General features: G+C 34.2%; 1 long non-coding RNA gene across 1 annotated transcript; it reads left to right on the forward strand.

Annotated features, from left to right (window-relative positions):
* Window positions 1–14,517: 14,517 nt before the first annotated feature.
* On the forward strand, window positions 14,518–15,025 carry LOC102661135 (uncharacterized). The gene is made up of 3 exons (XR_419202.4): window positions 14,518–14,640; window positions 14,796–14,823; window positions 14,929–15,025. It is a non-coding gene; the product is annotated as an uncharacterized lncRNA (long non-coding RNA).
* Window positions 15,026–24,315: the final 9,290 nt, after the last annotated feature.

Consider the following 24,315-nt stretch of genomic DNA (forward strand, 5'->3'; position numbering starts at 1 on the left):
GAAAATTGAAATAAACACACTATTTTTAAAAAAATGTAGAAGTATTTTTTATGCACTTTCTATTTCTTTTTTAAAATTTATTCCGAATCAAGCTTTCAGTGGTAACATGGAAACAAAGTGTGGAAATTATTATGTGCCATAAAGGTGAAAGTATGGAAATTAAAGTTAATTATTTTAACAACTCATCTTCACCTAGGAAAGCACTGAGGTCAATGATTTGCAAGTGCATGGACCCTAATTCATTGACTTGTGGCCACGTGGGTACTGAATTCTTCGTTCCATGCAATCTTTAATCGACAATATTCATCTAGTCATTGTTTTACACATACAAATCACTTTTTTACTTTTCTAGCTATCTATTTTATATCTACTGTCCGCATCGAATCGAAAAGAATACAATGTTATCAACAACAACAACTATTAATGCCAATTGATTAATCTCTCTCTCTCTTAGCACTTTTCGATACTCTGCATAATCAAAAAGAGAAAAGGCAGGAATTCACCACTATTGAAACTAAAAATAAATATTTTAAAAACAAATATAATTCAGGACTAGCACTAGTACACTGCAGCTTACGTTAGGAACTATCTTAATACACATAATGCCTATATAGCTTGACAAGAGGAATCTAACTATTGTAAAGCACTAGCACTAGCACTAGCACTAGTCGTTATAAATGTATCTCATTGTTTTATTTCATGAAAAAAAAATCATTTGTGACCCTTAGAAATCTAAACTATATATTTTCTTTCTGTCCTTTTGTTACAAAAATATATAAGTGGGTTTGTATCGGAAAAAAAAAAAAACTAAGTGACTACATCTCATATTGTAACGGAAGATTTTTGTAATAACAAGTGGAAATGTCTAATGCAGTGGCGTAAAAATATTTGTAACAAAAGGATCAATAACAGAAAGTTTAAACCTTAATGTTTCTCTCTTCAAAAAAATAAAAACGTTAATATTTCTTGACAAGATGAATCTAACATGTAAAATACTACACCAACACTATTGCACTAGTCAGTATAAAAATGTCTCATTATATTTTTTTATTTCACGTAAAAGAAATCATTTGTGACCCAAACAAATCTACACTATATATTTTCTTTTTTCCTTTTGTTAGAAAAATATCTAAAGGAGCATTTGTTTTAGGGAATCTTATTAGATTTTTAAGAATGTGAGATAAGAATATATTTTTTCATGTTTGTTTAAAGATAATCTAAAAATAATATTCTAAGGCATAACTCATTCCTGGACATCCACATTGTAAATGTTTTTCCATCTTCAATTCCCATCAATATCTTTGACAGGAATATCATCCCATGAATATTATTCCTAGGAATATAATAAAATTCGTGAAACAAACATTCATAAGTGACTACATCTTTGATATTGTAATGGAAGAATTTTGTAACATGTGGAAATGTCTAATGTAATTTTGTAACACACACACACAAATAACGGACCACGCTCTTTAAGCTATCATAAACCAAATCATGATCGTTCATCATGGTAGGTGAGTTCACATCGTTATTTTCTAGTCACTCAATCAAATCCATGATTCCCTTAGTGTATATTTTAGCCGCAATATCATTTATTGCCTTTTTTGAAAATTTGTAATTTTCTTGTAAATGGACCTTATAATACACCATGTATTTTGCAAAGAATGTACAATATAGGCCCAACACTTTTCTCATGTCCAAACATTTGGACATATCAACAAACCCATTTGCCAACCCTTTCATTTTGCTCAAAGAGAATCAAAATAATGTTGTTATGATATCATAAACTTAACATACATGTTAATTAGGCCACATCATATATGTTATGATTGGCTAACCCAAAAACGTATAATGCATGTTATGATTGGATAAAAGTGTGAACAATGTATAATTTTTTCTCTTTAATTTAATGAATGTGTGATAAATCATCATTATGCCAAAAAAAGTATCATATTAAGATTAGATATTATTTTGTTATTTATGATTATGTATATAGTTGTTAGTGATTTAGTCCTTATTACTTATTATTAGATTGATTCTATGTAATAAATATTGATGCTATTTGCTCATTATAAATAAAGGTTTAAGTGATCATCCTTCCTTGACATACAACACTATATGATAAAATATTGTTATATGATATCTAGAACTTCATCTTCGTCCTCACTAAAAGGACCGAGTTCTTCGTTAGGTAAGTCAAGCTCTGCTGTAAACTCAGGCTTATTTGGTTGGGTTCATGAGATAGGCTCTACTGTAGAGGTATTCAAGTATGGATGAGGTTGATCCTCAATATTTACAAATGTTTATGAGTCTAACAAATTGGTGGAAAATGGTATGGAAAGAAGTTGAGTAAATTAAAGAACATGTATTTGGTTCAATTAAATTTTGTTATGGTTGGGTTAAAGCAAAAGTGTCTTGGGTTGCAACGGATGTGTGAATGATGGGACTAAGAATAACATCAAGGATTTCGGGTGAGAAGTGTTTGAATGCCCTATTGGTCTAAAGTTATCACAATAAATGAGAATATGTCACTTGTTGCCTTAAGGAAAACAATTGTTGACACTAACGGAGGTTGCAAAATTTTAATAAATTCTTTTACCGTCAATTAATCTACATAGGTGATGGTTGTGTTGAATATGATTGTATGAAGATCAAATGATAACGATGTGGAAAAAATGTTTTTCATCTATTCAGAATATAATATCAAAGGTTTAATTAAGCCTATTTTTGTTATCAAGACCTATGTGCGCCAGAGAATACTAAGAAGTAGAAAAAAAGAAAGAAAATCTAAAGCAATGGAAATTTTTTAAGATATTTCCTTTTTCTATAATAATAATAATAATAATAATAATAATAATAATAATAATAATAACTTTTTTTCAGCCACTTTGGATGCACTTTTAGTTTAGTTATTGTGAAAACTATTTAAAAGCTAATAATAATCACTTTGAATATTTAATTATAACCAAGGCTTTTAAGTTAAAAATTAAAAATATAATAAGAAATCTTTGCAATACTTCTAATTTACTTATTGTGAAAGCTATTTAAAAGTTAATCATAATCATTTTGGATGTAATTCTGATTTGATTATCATTAAATTTTAAAATAAAATAAACTAAAATAATGATAAAAATATCAATAAAAATATATTTTACAAAAAGAATTATGTAATTATGGTTCTCCATTGCACGGAGAGATAGAGATATAAAGTAGAATGATAAAAGATAATAATAATCCTCTTTTTCACAATAAATTTCTTTCTAATAATAAAATTTCTCATGTTAAAAATTACTATAATAGCAATAAAAAATTCAAAAATATTTTTTTTCTTTTTTAGGAGTAAAATAAATAATTTTAAAGTTATTCAAATTTAAACATTATTTAATTAGAGATAACAGTTTTATGGCACACGTTAGGGTGCTAATATTATTTTTATGTGTAATTGAGTCCCAAATCCCAAATTTGGTTTCAAAGTCATTCTTTTTTAAAGGTTTTTCTATAATTTTCCTCAATAAATTATAGTAATGACTCTTCTGATTTTAATGTATCTTTCTTCGTCATATTGAACACTAAATTGAGGTTGCCCAAAGAAGTTACCCACTATCCAAGGAAGTGGCACTACTACAAAAGCAATTATTTAAGTCACGAGACCTACGACGGTTGTGCAAAACCGCCTTAGTATAAGGCACGGTGACAATTTTGTAATTAAGGGGAAAAATTTTATTTTTTAAGTCGCACGTTCTAAGGTGGTTACGAATAACCGACTTAGAATGAGTTGTTATTATAAGACAACGACGGTCATACGGTAAGCCCGTCGTTGTTCCTCACCTGGCCTCGAATTAAACTCGTAACCCCTCTCTCCCTCAACCTTTGTTGCCTCCACCATTGTTTTGCCTAGGTCTAACCCCTCTCTCCCTCAACCTCGAGCTCTCCCTCAAACCCCTCTCTCCCTCAAAGCTCGCTGTCCCTCAAACCTCGCTCTCCCTCAAACCCCTCTCTCCCTCAAACCTCGCTCTCCCTCAAACCCCTCTCTCCCTCAAACCTCGAGGTCTCCCTCAAACCTCGCGGTCCCTCGCCAACATCCGTTCCGTGCAGTGGAGCTCGCGCCTGTCGTGACCTCGAGGAAATGTATCTACTGTGCGCCTTAGGTCATCGTACCGGTAAGTCCCCATATTCATCGTAACGTTTGCTTAGGGCACATCTTCTATGCTCCATTGATTTTGGTTTTGGTTTGTTGCTTGACCTGAGAAGTCATGTGATTGCTTCTGTTTATGTCTCTAGTTCAATGATGCTCAATTTTTGGGCTTAGCTTCCTCAGCTTGTTTGACGTTATCTTTTACCACTTTTCTCTCTTGTAATTAAGAAGCATTTTATTGATTCTACATGAATCTGTGCACATTTTTAAATTATAGCCTATGACGAGGAAGAAAGTCTTGTACAACTTTTAACATCCCCGTTCATTTTCTAATGAAGTGGATAGTGGTCTTAATCTAAGATTACAATTTTGGAAAGTATATGATATGAAAATAGAAAGGTACTTATAATAATAGGAGAAATTCAACAACTAATTAAGGGGGAAGGGAACAAAACCAGGAGATCGAAAATGTTTAAGACGTTCATCTACAGGATTTATTAATTCAATGAGATGAAAATTGATGGAGAAAAATCATAAATGAAAGAAACGAAACTTCACCAAACAAATCAAAGAAGACTTCACTTCCAAATCATCTTAAATTAATGGTAGTATCTACTGACAAAACTAAACAATGGCTGAACGATAATAATGGCTTGAAATAAATAACAGTAGTGTCGGTGATTCAAGAAGCAACAGTATTGGTTAAATCATTTACTAATTGGGGCACTCAAATTCTCCTTTCTTTGTTAAGTCATTTACTAATTGAGTATTATTGTTCAATGCAAATGCTTTTGAGTTCTTTGTCCCTTATTACAAATCATTTAGACATAATCTTTAGTTTTTTTTGTAAAGCTTCCTTTTTATTTAATAAATACTAACTAATAATAAAAAAATATGTTAAAGAGTGATTAGCCGCCTCTTATATTCCATATACATATGTGAAGCATTGAAAGTTCTCTGAACTTCTATACTATTTTTTTGAAGTTAAGATAGAGGAATGCTGTTTTGGAGTCAACTCTAGCCTGCAATTAAGTACCGATGAAGTCAGTCAGAGTGTTCCTAATTAGTAGTAATACTGTAGTAATTAACCCATTAAACTAATAATTGAGATGCTTGATCATTAATGCATTCAGATGAGGGACAAAAGGTATATGCGAAATATATAAAGTTCTCTAAGAGTAACAATAGAGGTATGTGCTCTGGCTACTATAGATGACTTGGATATAATGTAACCAAATATATTCCAAAAGATTAAAATGTTAAATGAAGACAAATGAATCACTTTGTATATTATGTGTGATGTGTGATACAGATTCGTTTTGTTTATATTACAGGGAAGGAAACCTAATTTATAGCTTAAAGTTGTATACTGTCAACATAATTAGAAATTATTCTAACTTTATAAAAAGCAATAGTCTTACCAAATATACTAATACATAGTACATTCTAATTAAATTCAATAATTGAATGATGTATCAATTGATGCATATGTATATTGCACACACTTGTTTGTCATACCTGTTTCCCACTTATTTGTGGTGGGTGATGAGCCTTTGCTCCACCTCAATACTTGCTTGAACCCAAATTCTACCAAATGGGGTTCCATATTTTCATCAAATACAATGTTGCTGGCCTTTTTGTCACCATGAGGTATAGTTGGGTAACATTCATGGTGAAGGAAGCAAAGTCCTCTAGCAATTCCAACTACTGTTCTGAATTTTGCAGCCCAATCCCATTTCATTTCCATTTTCTCAGCCAAGTTCCCATTAGGCAAGTAATCATACAAAAGATAGAATAGATGCGGGTTGTGGCAAAACCCCAACAATCTGACTAAATTCTTGTGCCTTGCATTTCCCAGTCTTATTATAAATTCTGACGCAACCTTGCTGCTCCTCTCTTCCCACTCAATCTTCTTGACCAAAACTGCTATTCCTGTAGGCAGAACAGCCTTTGTAACTGATGGTGATTGAACTTCTGTAGGTTTTGTTGTGGCACTGAGGCTTGTCATAACATCATTTTGTTGTGGCATGATTAATTATAAATTTACCATCTCATGTAGTAATTGAAAGACAACTCACAAGTTTGGCAAACATAAAATCAATTTAATTGTATTTTTGTTATTTCTAAGTAGGAATAAGTGTTGAAACTCTTTTTGTGGACCTCTACTTAGATTTCCTTCAATGGCTGTAAGTATAACTTTACACTTTATCCTCTAAACATATCATTAATCAATGGCTGTTCATCAATCATGGTTTGATTGAATAAAGATGCACTCATGTTTAGCTTGCCAACATATTTCAGCTTTCTTCCTAAATCTGCTCTTTTTTTCTCTTATTCAGTTTATTGCTTACGATTTGGAATAGTGACAAGTAAAGACAAATCACAACTCACGGTCATCCAATTCCAAGAATAGAGGTTTGTTCCTTTCTTTATAGCTAATTATATTGGCTACTTCTTTTGTTCATTTATTCAAGATTTAAAGAGAAATAACATATCTAGAGTCTCACTTGTAAGACACCAACAAAAAATGATAGAGATATGCCTGATAGTTTTTCCACTGCAAGGAGAGACGAAGAAAGTGCACATAATGCCTACTCTAAGACAAATAAAAATGACCTAGTTAAAGTATTAAAAATATTTCTATTATCCAAAAAAGTGTTCAATATTAATAAACTAAATTTAGTTTGTCTATCATGTAATATAAATAATTGTACGTTCTTGATTGATGCTCATAAGAAAACTCTGCTCCTTGGGCTCATTGTTGTGGAGAAAGAGATAGAAAAGAGAATCATATGCTGAAAATGTGTCAATGGACACTATGGAAGTACGGACAAAAATTTATATATGAATCTAATAATGAATATGCAGGTCCTAATTTCGTTCATGAAAATATATGCGTTGACTTGGACCTAAAATTGTATGCATAATGAACCTGTAAGCTATATTAATAGATTACTATTGTTAGATATATAACATAAAACCATGTGTGTCTTCACCTAACAGCCTAACAGCTTAATCTTTTGACAGAGTTGGTTCATGACAATTCAAGTTTATAACAAGCCCCCCTTAAGTGAGAGCATATAAATCATATGCACCAAGCTTGCTACACAAATAACCTGTGATTGTGTCAATCTCTTGTGATTGTGTGTAGGAACAAGGAAGTAGGAACCATTAGCCTAGGTGACATCTGGTAAATAACCAGATTGAGATAGTTTGGTGTGGCCATGACTATAGTTCTAATAGCAGCCATGATATTAAAAGTCCCTTTTTGTCAACCTAAATTCAGTTTAGTTAAAAAAAATTCAGTTCCCTTCTCCCTAATTTTGATCTCATGTTTCCCACTTTTTTCTCCAATCTCTCTTCATTATCTGATTTTATTTCAATGATTCAACTCTCTCCATAACCTGTCCTGACATGTTGGAATTTTCTTTAACCTAGTTAGATTGAAGACGAGGAATATCAATAATGAGGCATAATATTTGGCCTAAATATAGTTCATTCTATACTTCAAATCAAAATTTGCAAACCTTTGATGCTGCTACTTAGAGCACGGGAGAAAATGATCGAAAGCACTGGAAAAACTAGATTGGTAATTTGGTATTACCACCTACTGTATTATTCAATCATAAGAGCCAACACTTAAGAAAATTGAACACAATACCACACTCCAGAGCCTTCACCTCCAGTAGAAGATCCCCTTCTAATTGGCTCTCAAAAACCATGCTTCCATCCCCTGTACACAGCTAGTATTCCTGCTACCTGTACAGTAACTAATTGCCACCTCACTATTAACTCCTAACAGCCCCTTATTTCTTTCTTCTTATTTCTTTCTTTTGGAATATTCTTTATGTACAGTTCAGTGGTTTTCCTAGGACCCAGGTCCAACCCTTGGTCCATAGCCTGCTCCACTTCCGTTGGCCCATATTTTATTGTAAGGAATTATTCAACATTAATTTTATCTATTGCAGTTTGGTGCTACCATTTTCAGATCATATTTAAACTAAATTTGTACTGTTTTTTGATATTTTAATTTCAATCTTACTCCTAACCTATAAATATTGTGAGTTTAATCTTATTTCAAATAGTTTTCTCTTTTCTTTAGGCTTCTGAGTAGGGGTGTCCAAATCCAATTCAAACCATCTTGAAGATTCACATGAGAAATTATTAAAGGAAAAAAAATTGTCTAGTTTATAACATAGCTGAACTGCATAATTTGTGAAATTGAGAGAACATACTTTGGCACCCCTAAAACATGCACTTTGGTCTAGAACTAGTACTACTTATCTATGATTCTAGTTAATTAGTTTGATTTTTAAATGATAATTAGTTGAATTTTATTAACTTTCTGATAAATTAAAAAACTTGACATCACATCTGCTGAAAATTAACTAGGACTACAAACACGTACCTAATAGTCTAGATACTTTCTACCATCCAATAATTTCTCATGCATGCACCTCCAAAAGACTAGGCAAAGCCTGCATACTAATTTTCCAACTCCTCTGGCTATAACCTTTTTAAGTGATTGCTATCATGAGTCAGAAAGGGCTTTAAGTTTCAAGTGTATTACCAAACCAGCCAAAAGAAAAATGGAACCTAAATTAGAAATTAAATAAATAGCAATTTGAGTTCTAAAATTCAATATTTTAAAGCTGTAAACATGTTTTTCTCTCCAAATTGTTCAACTGATCAACTTATAATGGGTGACATTGACAAGCTGGCTTAATGATGACTATAGAGTAATTGGCGGAAAAGACGTATATATTTGGACTTTATGTTAGAAATAGTAGCCAAGATTCTTCTCATCTGAAGCAGTTGAGATTCTTGTACTGTTATCAATGTATGTGTCTTGGTCTGGTATTTTTTCTATTGCTTGACAAGTTGCTTGCTTCAGAGTTTCATGCTATCTATTCAAAATGAGGAAAATGAAACTGTATTTGTACTAATTCGATTCATGTATACTGCAGAATTTGAAATTAATAGTTGAAGATTCATGGTTTGCCTGTTTAATCCAATTCTATTTTGTTTGTTTTCTTATTTTAGTAAAAAGCACTACTTGTTATTTTTATGTCAGAATCAATGTTAGAAACTAGTTAAACCTAGGGAGAATCAAGGAGGAAACTTCTAAATGTTTGCCATCAAGTTAAATGGGAATGAAGTTACTGATGTGGTGCTTATATAACACTAAGAAACAATTTTATTGATGTGGTGCTTATATAACACTAATAAAATAGGCGAAGAACCCTAACTTAAAAAACCTCTTCTCTTCAAGTAACGCGTCTTTCTTTCTTCTTCAACTAATTTGCATTAAAAGTATCCTCAAGTAACTAAGAAAGCAATCAAGAAAGAAAGCTTCTTGTATTCATTCATTCATTCATTATGTGTGTGTGTGCAAGTACAAAATTTATTTCTGGAATCTGAGGTGTTTCATATAGCCATGTTGCTTACTTGCTTTAGTATGTTAATTCGGTTAACAATTTTTTGGGTAAGTAGCATAGCTTTGTTTTACTATTCTTTTAGCATATTAGTTCTTCGGGTCAATGGAAGACCCATTACACCCTTCAACAGAAAATTGACACACCGAGATGGTGGAACAGCAAGTAAATGTAAACTTATGTTATAAGAATAAGCCACTGAAGCTACATAATCTGCCACCACATTAGCTTCTCTAAAAGCACGAATTTATTAATTGTTAACAGAATACAATGACATTATTTTATCCATGTAGCTGGTCTTACCTAGTGGAAAAGGCTTCTATTTGTTTTTGTTGAATAATGTTAGAATAAATGAAAAACATCCAATTGTATCTCAATTATATGTTAAGATTAGTTCCATATTTTATTATTATATGAATTACCTCCCAGGATTGGCTTTCATATTTCCTTATTATTGACAAGAACCAAGAGAGAACCAATCCTCAAAAACTAGCCATTGCAGTTGGAGAGCCCAAGGCCTTTTTAAATTGACACTCAAATCCCATATTTGCAATGTGGGACTCCAGCCCCATACCTTGCAATTGGATTCTAACAATTATCTCATGATTTGTTTCCTATTTAATTAGGATTATGATAGATTATTACTATAAATAAAAGTTAGTGCTTTATGTTTTATATTATATTGTAACATATTATATAAAATAAAGTGAACATCAATTGGATTCTAACAATTTGAAGGTTAAATTCTCACTTTTTTAGTTAGGCAACATGTCACACACATTGCTATAGTATATTTAAAACAATAAACTAAATGTACAAAAGTATAGAAGATTAAATATTAAAACATAATAAATAAAATTAGAGTAGGGATAGTTGACACTAAATGAGAATTCAGAAAAAAAAACATGTCTACAAATGAGTTGAGTTCGCAGCTTGACTCTAATACAAACTTTTCTTTTTTACTGGTATTCGACCCGAACCAAACTTATGAGCAGTTGTTAGCTCAGTTTGATTTAAAATTATAACTATTTTAGATATTTTTATTTATTTATTCATTTACTTTGTACAATAAAATTTAGTTCTCTTGATGCTTCTATTGTGGGGTTATACATTGTGTGTGGTGATAGTACACAGGTGGTGGCTTCGGGAAAAATGTATGGAGTTGGTGGCATTATACACAATGTTGCTTACGCAGATGATGTAGCAAGGGTTTGTGTTGACACAATTTATGATGGTGACGCCAGTGTCCCGTTTCCCACTGCAGAGATTCAGTATGCAGGGACGCGAGTAGCACATTCATTGCATGGCCCAGACATCTAGTGAAGCCTATAACTGATGTAAGTAATATAATTATCGCCTTGCCTAATGTCATTTAATTTAATACACCATTTGTGATTAATTTTACTACTTATTTTCTTGTACCATATAGGATTCAAATCATAATGCGCGTTTGCCAGTTGGACGTCTTGGTGAGGCTGAGGTTGCAGCGGAACCTGATCCGTTGGGCGAATTGATGAAGACATTGTTTTACGTGTACAAGAGTCCAGTGGAAGTGCCGTGGGAGGCGACACAATTTGGACTTCCTGATGTTGGGGCAAAATTTTTCATCACACATGCTGATCTAGCGGAAATAATATCAGGTGACAAGTGTTTGAACATATCTATCCTGCAGCTGTGTACCATGTAAGTCATTTTTCGTCAACCTTTATGTTTGATTACGTCATAACCAAAATTCTTGAATCTAAAACATTTACAATATTCATGACTTGTGTTGCAAATAGTTTTATGAATAACTGTGGTAGAAGCAAAGTTGATCAGTCACTGTATGGTTTGTTGGAGCCTCAATCTATACACAATGCTAAGGACAGACGTGAACAATGCCAAGAATACATTCAAACATGGGTCAAGGAATCACAAAGGCAGTTGTACTTAGGGGCTTACTTGCATCAGTAAGTTGAACTGTTGTTGTAATTAAAGTCATTTTTTTTTGCTTGAATAAAAACCTAATTGTAATTGTCAGCTTCAGGGCACATTGGCAACTATTTGTTTTGTGTCCAAGGGAAAACACGGTTGTTCGGTTTTGTTCTCTGAGGAAGAAGCCAGATATTAACATCAAAGCCACAATTAACAGGTTCTATTCAAATATACAAATGATGGTCTGTGGAGGTAACTGTTGTTACATATACAGAAATAATGGTTGTCATATATATGGTTGTTTGTATTTTTTTTACTAGTGCAATGAAGACAATAACCAGTTCTTTCCAAGGCATGTCTAATCAAGCTGCACCTTGGTGGGTTGAACCAAAGGTTAGAAATTATTGAAGTTCTACCTGTTTCTAATGAAGTGTTTGTACATGTTGAAGTCTTGTATCTTAACTAACAATTTTCACTGTTAAATTTAGAGTCATGTCCAAACTGGAGCGTACGAGTGCGGATATTATGTCATGCATTGGATGTGGTGCATAATGACTGGTGGATTGAAGGATGACTGGAACAAGGTATACGTAATGCATGGACTTACGATTGTAGGTTTGGTTAATATTTGTTAAGTTACTAATAATGTCATCAATTCTTAATTTTGTAGTGGTTTTCTGATGGATCACCGTTAGACGTGGAGGCCATCACCACACTTCGCCAAAAATGGGCAACATTCTTTTTAAGTATTAGGAAAAGCGGATGCTAAAGAGGATTTTCATTATGTAGTAGAACATTTTTAGTGTCATTACATCATTTCGTTTAAAATTTCAAACAATTGTTTCATCTGATTATATGAAAGGCACAATTAAGGTCTCCATTGTTTATGCTTAAATTGTTTTAGTTTGTGGTTTTATTTTATTATAAAATTTTCATTTTAATAGGATCAACGCAATTATTAGTTCATAGATTCCCTTATCGGCCATATGAGCTCTCTATTACAAATGTTATTTGTTTGTCTACATGGTAATGTCTTAAGCAACATAGAAAGGTGACTTTTGTTAGGGCTCATGTTTAATTAATTTTAGCACTTGTTTAGCTTGCTTCAAGTGTGATGCACTTGTTCAGTGTACTTGCATGGTGCATGTTAAATAATCGAAAGAAACAGCTAACAACGTAGACTTGGATGGGCTCGTCGTTATTGGTGGTGATGACTTAAACACTAATGTGTGCCTTCTTGCCGAGAATTTCAGGTTTGTAGCTGAATTTTATTTCTGTTGTAATCTGTGTCTTAGGACATTTCCATTCATGAATATGCATAGTCATCCTACAGGTTTATTTGCCATAGTCAATGGACTTCGTTTGCCCTATTGGCTTTCACTGTGCCACTGAAATCTCTGCTCTTCTTACTCTTCCTTCACCTCTTCAAGTTCAGGTAATCTCTTCATTCATATTATACACCTTTCTTAACCCTTTTCATTATGCTCTTTTCACTCTTGAGGAAGATTATCACAACCTTTTGTCTGCAAGAGGGTGCAATGGTATCACTGTCAAACAGGATGGCAACTCTGGAAAAGGTTTTTATTTTTTTATTTTCAATTTTAATAATTCTGTCATTTGTTTATGTTCCATAAAGCTGTTAAATTTATATATACTTCATTCAAATGTGAAAAGGATGTCAACAAGAGAAACGAAAAAAGCGTAGTGGAGTGTCTTGTATTGTCTCAACTCTCTTACTTGGTCATTTTCATTATTCTGATTTGCATCACTGAGAGTAAAAGCTTAAAAGAGGATCCTCTCAACTTTAATGTGTTGTACATCACCTTAGAAGTCATCAGGCAAGGAACTGACCTCTTTTCTCGAGTAACTAATCAATGAAAACTATATATATTAAGTGAAAAAAATGTGTATGCATGCAGTGGTTATGGTAACGTAGGGTTCTCAACGGGATACAGCTGCGCTAGGCAATTGAAAATTGATGCAACGTGCAAAGATTCATGGGTTGGATTCTCGGGTAGGTGGAGTAGCAAAGGCAAGTTCATCCTTATCTTGGTCATGTTCTTTGGGAGGCTCAAGAAATTCAACATGAAAGGTGGCAAAGCATGGAAGCTCTCCTGGCCAGTATAAGATTAACAACATAAACTTCATTCACATAGTAAGCAAATAAAAAAAAAAGAGCATATTTAAGCTGCACGCAGCAGTAGTATAGTGACCACTTACCAAAAATTTATTCAGCCACCAAAGCAAATTAAACTATATATGTATAAAGGGTGCAATGGTATCACTTGTTGTCATTTTACCTTTCTCAGTGAGGATTCAGTAATTTCATTACCCATTAAATTGACAGCTTAATTTTTAATGTAATGTAGGTTGACTGTGATGAGCACAAGAGTTTGTGCAGCAAATATGGAGTCTCTGGGTACCCAACAATTCAATGGTTTCCAAAAGGATCTCTTGAACCCAAAAAGTGAGGAGATTTTTGTCTATTGGAATATAACATTGACACAATTTTATATCTTAATTCATAGTTATTTACCTGTCATTTCACATTTATCATTCCTTTTGCATTCAATACTTGATTTTGGAAAATTCCCATAGGTATGAAGGGCCACGCACTGCTGATTCACTTGCTGAGTTTGTAAATACGGAAGGAGGTACTGCTTGAGCTTTTGAAACCTTGCGCTTTAATTTCTATGAAGCCGAAGGCATTGTGATATTAACATGTTTGTGTAACTTCTGAGGGAATGTATTATCTTGAATTGGACATATCAGAAAATTAGCCATCTTGCACCAGCTTTTGAAAAAAAGGAAAAATATTTTATGTAGGAAAGATGTTACCAAGCCACTAAACTTTTTGGTTTCATTCATATCTTACATGAACATCACTGTCTACACACTTTCCGAGTTTCCCTATATTTTTTAGTTATGGTGATGTTGAGGATAGGCATCAATACAATTTGGTTTTCCCTTTGTCTTCTATTATGTGCTTTTGGCTTGCAATTTTAATGGGATTTCCTGACTATGAGATTTGCTCGCGGGAACAAATGTGAAGATTGCTACAGCTCCTTCCAATGTAGTGGTGCTTACATCTAAAAATTTTAATGAGGTTGTCTTAGATGAAACCAAAGATGTCTTGGTTGAGTTTTATGCACCTTGGTACTGACTAATAATTTTCGTATTGTTTCTATTTTTGTCTTCAATTCATGTTGTGGTTTGGACTAAAATTTGGTAAAACTTAGTTTTACATTACACACTGAATATTGTGAAAACACTCATACTGCTAGATCTAATAAATTTTATGATTCTGCTAGGTGTGGACATTGCAAAAGTCTTGCTCCTGTAAGTATATCTTTGAGGATTTCTTGTTATCACCTTAAGGTCGGGGTTGTTAATTTTTGTAAAACCAATAATGTGAAACCTGACTATGCTCTTTTTTTCCTTCAGACTTACGAGAAAGTTGCCACAACATTTAAATTGGAGGAAGATGTAGTAATTGCAAATTTGGATGCTGATAAATATAAGGATCTGGCTGAAAAGTGAGTTTTATTTACCTGATATGAAGTAGTTGTGTTTGTTCTGAGTGAATCAAAACTTTACAGGTGAAGGCCAGTAGAAGTAAAATTATTTTTAGAGGCCCTAGACTGATAGATGTCCACGTTGCATAGTGCTTATTCATAGTTGTCTTTTTTTCGAGTCATAATGTGATGGAATATATGAATCATTACCTGTTCAGGGACTATATTTCTGTGTAATTTAGATATGGGATTTTATAGAATATAGCAACAAGACAAAATAATATAGGAACTGAAACATATGAATGTGTTAATACTGCTAATAAATGATACTCACTTGCCTATGTTGATTGATTGATTGATGCAGTCCATTAGTCTTGCGAAGGCCGACGAGTTAACTCTAATGTATGAAATATATTTTTCTATGGCTTTAACATGAGCATGAAATTTATTTTTTTCATATAGTTTAATCAGGTTTTCGTTTTGGTAAGCTAATATAATTGAGGAATAAACATAATTTCAAAGAATTTTTTGATATTTACTCATGCTGAATTCTTATGTCTTCTGCAGGTGCTATTTAATTTCCAAATGATGCAGTTGTGATGATTCTAGCACGCATGATTAGAATGTTGGTTCTATTGATATGGAGATGTAGCATATTATGAGTGTCGTTGATATGAACGTTTTTTTAACTTTTTGTGGACTGCAAAAATTCCTCCATAACAGGATTTCTATTAAATAGATCATCCCCATTTATTGTTATTACTATTATTATTTGACTAAATTACTAATAAAATGTTTAATTTAATTTATTTTTAAAAATATTTAATATGATCATTTCTTCTAGAATGAAAATCTAGTATAAATTTGCTTTGACAGACTTATTAATTTCTTGCATCATTTTCATTTGATAGTTTTGGTTCCCATCAAATTAAAAAAAAAAAAACAAAAAAAAGGAAATATACCAAAAAAAATTAAAAAAGGTAAAAAAAAAAAACAATACTACGACGGTTATTCTATAACCGTCTTAGTATATTACACTTACTACGCCGGTTACTTCAAAACCGGCGTAAAAAAATTAAAAAAAGTTGGTAATACTACGACGGTTATAACACAACCGTCTTAGTATATTGCACTTACTACGCCGGTTATTTCAAAACCGGCGTAAAAAGCCATTTTTGCATGTCACATATGAAGACGGTTATCTTACAATCGTCGTAAAAAGCATAGACATACAACGACAGTTATTTAAACCGTCTTTAAAATATTTTCACCTTTTACGACGGCGGATGTTACGACGGTTAAAAACCGTGGTTAAAAGCACTACTTAACCGACTTAAAAAGACGTATTTCTAGTAGTGTGGCAAAGTTCGAAATTAGTACCAACAAATTCTATTATGGGAAAGGAAGATAGATTTCCCACTTTGGGAGAGTCTTTTAGAATAGTTAGATTTGTTCAGTTTTTAATTGTTTTATTTTTCCTTGTTTTTCACCTTTTCCCCAATTTACCTAGATTTTATTTTCTCTTCCCTGTCCTTTTTCCTCTCCCTCAATTTTCTCAATCTCTTCATCAACCAACTATCAAAGATATTTTCGTCAGAAATCGACAATCCCATTACTCTATATTCCAGCTATAACAGCTGACTTCTTGATTTTGATAATCGGGCTTTGACTATGGCTACAATAGCAAAAGGAATGACAATCAAGTGACTTGAAGAGCCTCAAGTCAATGGAATTCTCTGATCTCATTCTATTGAACCTATACTGCAATAAGTTCTTGAGCATTATTCCTAAGTTAATTGAAGAGTTACCATTGTTGGAGGTGTTGCAACTTCAAGGTAACACCTTCACGGGCAGCATTCTATGTAGATTGGAAAAAAAAAACTCATTTTTTGTTTATTTTTCTTTGAACAATTTAACTGTCACTCTTCCTCTTAACATGTTATGGGAATCATCTTCAGATTCTAATATCGAATATGAATTTTCTATCTGCACATATACTCGATTCAATTGTTAAGTGTAAGTTGCTACACAAATTAGCATTAGAGATAATTTTCTTTGTGTTTGGATGTAGTAATTTAATAGGCGAATTCATTTTTTTAAAGAATTTAAATGATTCATGATAAAATAGCTTGTTTGGATATAGTATTTGAAAAGAGATTTAATTTTTAATATTTTTATAAATCATTTTGATTGATTAAAACAATAAGATTTCAAATTCTCTAACTCTAAATCACGTTCTTGCTCGCGACTCTTTCTCGCTCAACACTCACAACTATGGGCGACTAAAGTTTTTATGGCCGATATCAACATAAGTTATTTTTAACTGACGTTGGCCAAAGATTTTTCGGTCAGAATTTTTTTGTATGATGTCAACCAAAGCTATTTTTTGTCGATGTTGGCTAAGATTTGTTTTAGATGATGTTGGTTAGGGTTATTTTCTCACTGACGTCAGTCATGAGAAAATTTTGCTAACGTCGGCCAAGGATTTTATTCTTTTTGTCGTTGTCGTCTAGGTTTTTTCAGTTGATGTTGACCAATGATTTTTTTTGTCGACGTTGGTAAGATTTTTTCTACTGATATCGGTCATGACTAACTTTTGAGTAGACACCTATTAGGGTTTTTCAGCCGACATTAGTTAGGTTTTTCTAGCCAACATCAACCAAAGCTATTTTTTAGCCAATATCGGTTAGGGTTATTTTTTAGCTGATGTTGGCTAGGGTGTTTTATCTGATGTCAACTAGATTTTCTTAATTGACGCCGATTATGATTTTTTTGCTGACATCGACTAGGGTTTCCTGGCTAACATCAGCCAAAGCTATTTCTTAACCACATTAGCTAAGTTTTTTGGTAGATGTTGGCTAGGGTTTTTTCTGCTAATACCAGCTAGGTATTTTTGTCCGACATCGGGTATGACTATTTTTAGTCCACATCGTCTAGGTTCTTACAGTCGACATCCACTAGATTTTTTTCGGTTGACATCGGTCAGAGCTATTTTTTAGCTAACATTAGCCAAGGCTATTTTATAGCTGATGTTGGGTAGGGTTTTTTGTCCGATATTGGTCAAGGCTATTTTTTAGCCAACTTCGACTAGGGATTTTTCGGCCAACATTGACCAATGATGTTTTTCAGCCGACATCGGGTAGGTTCTATTGGTCGACATCGACTAAGCTATTTTTTAGCCGATATTTGGTAGATTTTTTTGTCAACACCTGCTAGGATTTTTTAGGCCCATGTTGGCTAAAATAGCCTTGGTCAATGTCGTTCGAAAAGACCCTAGCCGGTGTCGGCCAAACAAACCCTAGCTGACATTGGTAAAAAAATGTAACCAACATCAGCTGAAAAATAGACTCAACCAACGTTAGCCCAAAAATAGCCTCGACTAATGTCAACTGACAAATATTCCCAGCATACTTTGACAAAAGAAAAACCCTATTTGATGTCAACCGAATAATAGCCTTGGTTGATGTCGGTTTAAAAACATCACTAATTTTGGTAAGGCAAAACAATCCTAGCTAAAATTATCAATATTTTGTATTTATAAATTATCAAAAATTGAAAATATTTTTTAATTAATATTTCAAAATTAGATTGTGTTTATTTTCTATAAAGTTTAATATTAAAATTTCATCCATTTAAAATATAAAATTGAAATTTTACATATGGAGTAAATTGAATTGCCCTATCCAAATTAAGAATTTAAAATGAAAGAAATTTGAATTGATTTATCCAAATAAAGCTTTAAAAAATATATGAAGGAAATTAAAATCAAAGCAATCAAATTCTAGACATTTCAAATTCTTTGAAATTTTGAAATTCCTGATCCAAACACAAGGTAACATACTCATGGGACATTTTTCTGGCAATGGTTTTGTTGCTGACAATTGTTTGGATTAGTCTCTCTAATAACATGATCATTGGATCACCCATTATTGGAAAGTTTACCAACTTGTAAAGGCTCTTCCTAGACGAAAACCGGTTTTTAGGTGAAATCCGTGAGAGGTTGTGATAACTCTCTTAGATTGGTCTCAGCCATAAAGAATTTTGTGGTGAGAAGTGTTTGGACGAGGGAATTTAAAATTCTAAGAATTTCAAATACTTCAATTGAAATTCTTTTTTTTTTTAAATTTTGTGTTTGGATAAAAAATTAAATTGTGAGGGTGAAAGAAAATGAATGCAAAGAGAAGAGTATCATCGGCGTGAGGGAAGAGTCACGCAAGTTCGAGAATAGGATTTTGGGAATTTTCAGGTGGAAGAGATGATGAATATTATACAGGAAATACGCGAATATTTTTTGGAAGATTCTTCTGTCAAGAAGAGAATTTCAATTTCTCACATGTTAGAAGGAACTGAAAATTTCACATTTTTAGTTGTTTAAAGTTTTGTTTTAAAATTCTAAAAATTTAATTTTTTTTCATAAGAAAAACATCCAAACAATAAATTTTAGATTAAAAAAATTTAAATTCTCTGAAGAAGTACTTTCTTCAGTTAAAATTATCTATCCAAACGTACTAAAAAAATATTATTACCTGCATTTGTTGGCCGATTTACTTCACCTTCTCGAAATGAACTCGTTGGGTGTATTCCAAGCTCCATAAATTTAATGGAGGATTTAATTTTAGTTGATTTTTCATAAAATCAGCTCGCTTGGTCTCTAGCACTAGACTGTTTTCCAACTTTGATCGCATCTCATTTTTACGGAATCGTGGGATCCGTAGCCCTTATTTCGGTCCCCCTAAAGATGCAATTGTCAATTACCCTCACCATCGTTACATCAAAGGCCATCCTCTCTCTTCTTTGAAAGTCCTTAATTTTCACGATTGGACTACTGGTGTGTTTGATTGGAATTGAATCTGATAATTGACCTTTAACTATTTTTATAACAGTAAAAACAATTTTTTTTTATTAATTTGTCAAATATATACATTAAAAACTATATTTAAATTAACTAAAACATAAAAAATTCAAATAAATGCTTAAATAGGCAAATAAAAATACTAATTATATAAATAGAAATTCAGATCCAATTTTTTTCGCTAAACAAAAAAATTATTCAATTTTTTTTCTCATTTTCGTCTTTATGTTCATCGTTTTTGTTTGAAAATTAGAAAATGAAAAAAAAGTTAATGTGTTCGTTATTCTGTTGATTCTCACAAGACTCTTCCTCTTCTTGTCCACGATGATGTTGCTCTTTCTCTTTTTTCAATTACTCCATGCAACCTCTTTCTCAGATGGTGTGCTACTAACCTTCCAAGCTTCGGTGACGGGTCCTACCAGTGCTCTTTCATGGAACTCCTCAGCTTCACATTGTACTTGGTTTAGGGTAACCAGTGACCGGGAACATGTCAATGCACTTAGACTAAGCTTGCTTTCTATCTTCGGCACCAACAAATTGGTAAACCTCCTTTTCTTTCATACTTCTCTCCCCCATCCCTACCTTCCTCACCACACTCTCGAGCCTCTGACGAGGTTTGCAGAGATGAAGAACCTCACTATGTTGAACCTCTTCCAAAACAGATTGCCTGAAACTATTCCCATGTTGGTTGGGCACTATACTCGGATCGCTTGGGAAGTGTAAGTCACTTCATAAAATTGTTATGGGAGAGAACTCCTAATGGTTCTTTTCACATAGGCCTGCTTGGACTTCTGGAATTAGCCATTGTTGACCTTCAGCGTAACATTCTTACAGGATATTTTCCCAAAATTGTTCGGTCACTGCTATTATTTGGATTATTCTATCCAATAACAAGCTATCTGGACATTTGCTTCTCACTATTGGGAATTTCAGCCACTTGGAGAGGCTTTACCTTGGTTATGATGAGTTTTCAAGTGAAATTCTTGTTGATATTGGGATGTTACAACAACTCTCTCATATTGATTTAAGCTACAATAAATTCTCTAGTGAGATTTCGAATAGTATCTGTTAGCAATTCACTCGAAGTCCACATAAGGAGGCCCAAAAGAGATACAACACGCCCTGCATATCTGCAAGACTATGAAACCTGAAGGAATGGCACCAACACAAATAGAAATCAGTTGCAACCAATTACACATTCTAGAAATAATAATTGTTAGAATAATAACTTGTTGTAATTTTGTTATGCGGGTTTGTTATGAATTCTGTTATCAAAATAGTATATTAAGAAGGTTGCAAGTAATGAAAAGTAAGTAAGAAAAGTTTACCCATATCAGTTCTTTACAAGAGGCTCCTTGTCCTCGAAACAAAGCATTACTTGTCCCTCACCTCTGCTCTTAACAATAGGTCTGACCTGCCATGGCCGAACACGCCACGCGCAAAACCACTACCGATCGCCTCAAGGAGGCTATTTCCCATCTTTCTGTCAACTAGACCTCCCTCACTAACAAACACTCCGACCTTGTGGATAAAGTCGATTCCATCCTCGACCGCCTCAATCATCTTACCTTTCACACCTCGCCTTCCACTTCCAGTTCTGGCCCCGTCCAACGTACTCCTGTTAAATTGGATGTTCCTCGTTTCGACGGTAGCTAGGGACGCGATGGGCTGGATCTTCAAGATTTCTCAGGTGTTTGAATACCAAGGCACGCTGGAAGAAGAGCGCATCACTGTTGCGTCCTTTTACCTGGACGATCCTGCCTTAAGCTGGTACCAGTGGATGTTCCGTAATGGATTCATCACTTCCTGGTCTAGGTTCTTACAAGCCCTTGGCTCTAGCTTCTCCCCCTCCTTCTATGACGACCCCAAGGGGGCCCTCTTCAAGTTGTATCAGCACGGGTTGGTCAATGACTATTTGGCCGAGTTTGAATGTCTGGTGAACCGTGTCATCAGGCTTCCACCATATTGCCTTATCAGCTACTTCATCTTCAACCTCGAGCCAGACATTCGTCGTGAGGTATTGGCCTTGCAACCAATTTTGCTACCCTAGGCCACTGCTCTTGCCAAGCTGCAAAAGGACAAATTACGTGACCGTTGCCATCTGCCTCAAACTTCCCCATTTTCATCTCCATTACCCTCACCTTCTCTTGGACCTAAACCTAAGCCCCCTTTTGTCCAACATACACCCGACGAAAGGGCCTTCCATCACAAGAAAGGATTGTGTTATAATTGCGACGATAAGTGGAGTTCCACCCATCGTTGCAAGGGACACATCCTTCTCTTTATCGCAGACAACAACCCTTCCGAACCTTCACCAAAACCTTGTTTTCCTCCTTCACCTTCCCCAAACACTCACCCCATGCCCGACAACCCTTCATTTACCCTTCACATAAGTCTCCATTCCTTTTCAGGACTCCCTACCCCCGATACCTTTCATCTCTTTGGCTTCAATCACCACACCCGCCTCACCGTATTAATTGATAGCAGCAGTACCCATAACTTCATTCAACCTCGGGTCGCCAACTTCCTCCACCTACCCACCGCCATGACTTCCCCATTATGTGTTTTGGTTTGCAATGGGTCTATCCTCGATTGAACCCACATATGTCCCGCCACACTCCTGACCCTCCAAGACCACTAATTCACCGTGACCTTCCATGTTTTACCTATAAGTGGAGCTGATGTTGTTTTGGGCATTGAGTGGCTAAAGTAGTTTGGGCCCATTACTACTGACTACACCTTCTTCAATATGAAGTTCAATCACTTAGGCCAACATATTGAACTCCATGCTGATATTGATATTGGGCCTACTCCAGTTTCTATGCCCTAGGTCAAGCGCCTAATCCAAACCCGGTCCACCTCTGCTATGTTCCACCTTTGCTTGTTACCCATGATAAAACCCGACCCACCAGCTCCTCCGCCACACCCCTTTTCTAGCCATTGAAGCTCTGCTAACCAAATACCACACTCTTTTCCAGAACCCACTACCCTTCCACCTCCATGACAAGTTGCTCACCGCATTACCCTGCTTCCCACAGCCAATCCCGTCAATGTATGCTCATACCGGCACCCATACTTCCAAAAGGAAAAAATTGAGAAGCAAATCTCTGAATTACTTTTGGTAGGTCTAATTTAACTCAGTCGGAGTACCTATTCTTTGCCGGTACTTTTAGTTAAGAAGAAGGAAGGTAGCTGGCGCATGTGTGTGGACTATCGCGCCCTTAATTCGATCACCATCCGTGATAGATTTCTAATTAATGTCAACAATTGATGAAATGTTAGACGAACTTGGCCACGCTTCTTGGTTCTCTAAGTTGGATTTACAACAAGGATTTCATGAAATCCTAATGGCTAAGGACGACATTGAGAAAACTGTGTTTCGTACGTATTAGGATCACTATGAATATCGAGTCATGCCATTTGGCCTGAGTAATTCACCTTCAACATTTCAAGCTACCATGAATTCCTTGTTACAACCTTCCGCAATTTTCTTTGATGATATTTTAGTCTACAAAGACTCCTTCCACTCTCATCTTCTTCTGTTGGATCAAGTGGCCTCGGAATAATTAAGAAGGGGGGGGGGGGGTTGAATTAATTATTAATGTGTCTTGACTAATTAAAAATTTATCCTTCTTAATGTTACTAGATTCAACTAGGCTTTTACTACTAAGTTAAGAAAGTAAAGAATAGAAATAGAAACTTAACCAAAAGTAAAACGGCAATTAAAAGTACACAGCGGAAAATAAATAGTGTATAGAAGAAGAAGACAAACACAAGATTTATACTGGTTCGGCAACAACCGTGCCTACATCCAGTCCCCAAGCAACCAATGGTTCTTGAGATGTCTTTCAACCTTGTAAAATCCTTTACAAGCCAAAGATCCACAAGGGATGTATCTTCCCTTGTTCTCTTTGAACAACCAAGTGGATGTACCCTCCACTTGAACTGATCCACAAGAGATGTACCCTCTCTTGTTCTTAGTAAAACAACCCAAGTAGATGTACCCTCTACTTATGCCACAAAGGATGTACCCTCCAATGTGTTAGGACAAAGAATTCTCAGGCGGTTAGTCCTTTGAATCTTTGTAAGGGGAAACAAAAGATATCTCAGGCGGTTAGTCCTTTGAAATCTTTTGTTTAAGGGGAAGGGAAGAATCAAAACAATTCTCAGGCGGTTAGTCCTTTGAATTCTCTTGGAAAGAGAGAAGGGAGACACAAAAGAATTCAAGTGGTTAGTCCTTCTATTCTTTTGGCAAAGGGAGAAGTGAATGAAGAAGAAGAATAACACAAGTTTTTTGTCAATGAACTTTTCTTGAAAGAGAAAGTATTGAACAAAAACTTTTAGAAAGATGAAGTGAAATGAATCAGAAAGTTCTGTAAAAACGTTATTGAAATTCATGTCATGGTCACATATTTATAATCATTTGATGACTCAAGTTAAAATTTGTGACTCTTGGCAATTTCT

The sequence above is a fragment of the Glycine max genome, chromosome 17 (genome assembly GCF_000004515.6).
Source record: "Glycine max cultivar Williams 82 chromosome 17, Glycine_max_v4.0, whole genome shotgun sequence".
NCBI lineage: Eukaryota > Viridiplantae > Streptophyta > Magnoliopsida > Fabales > Fabaceae > Glycine > Glycine max.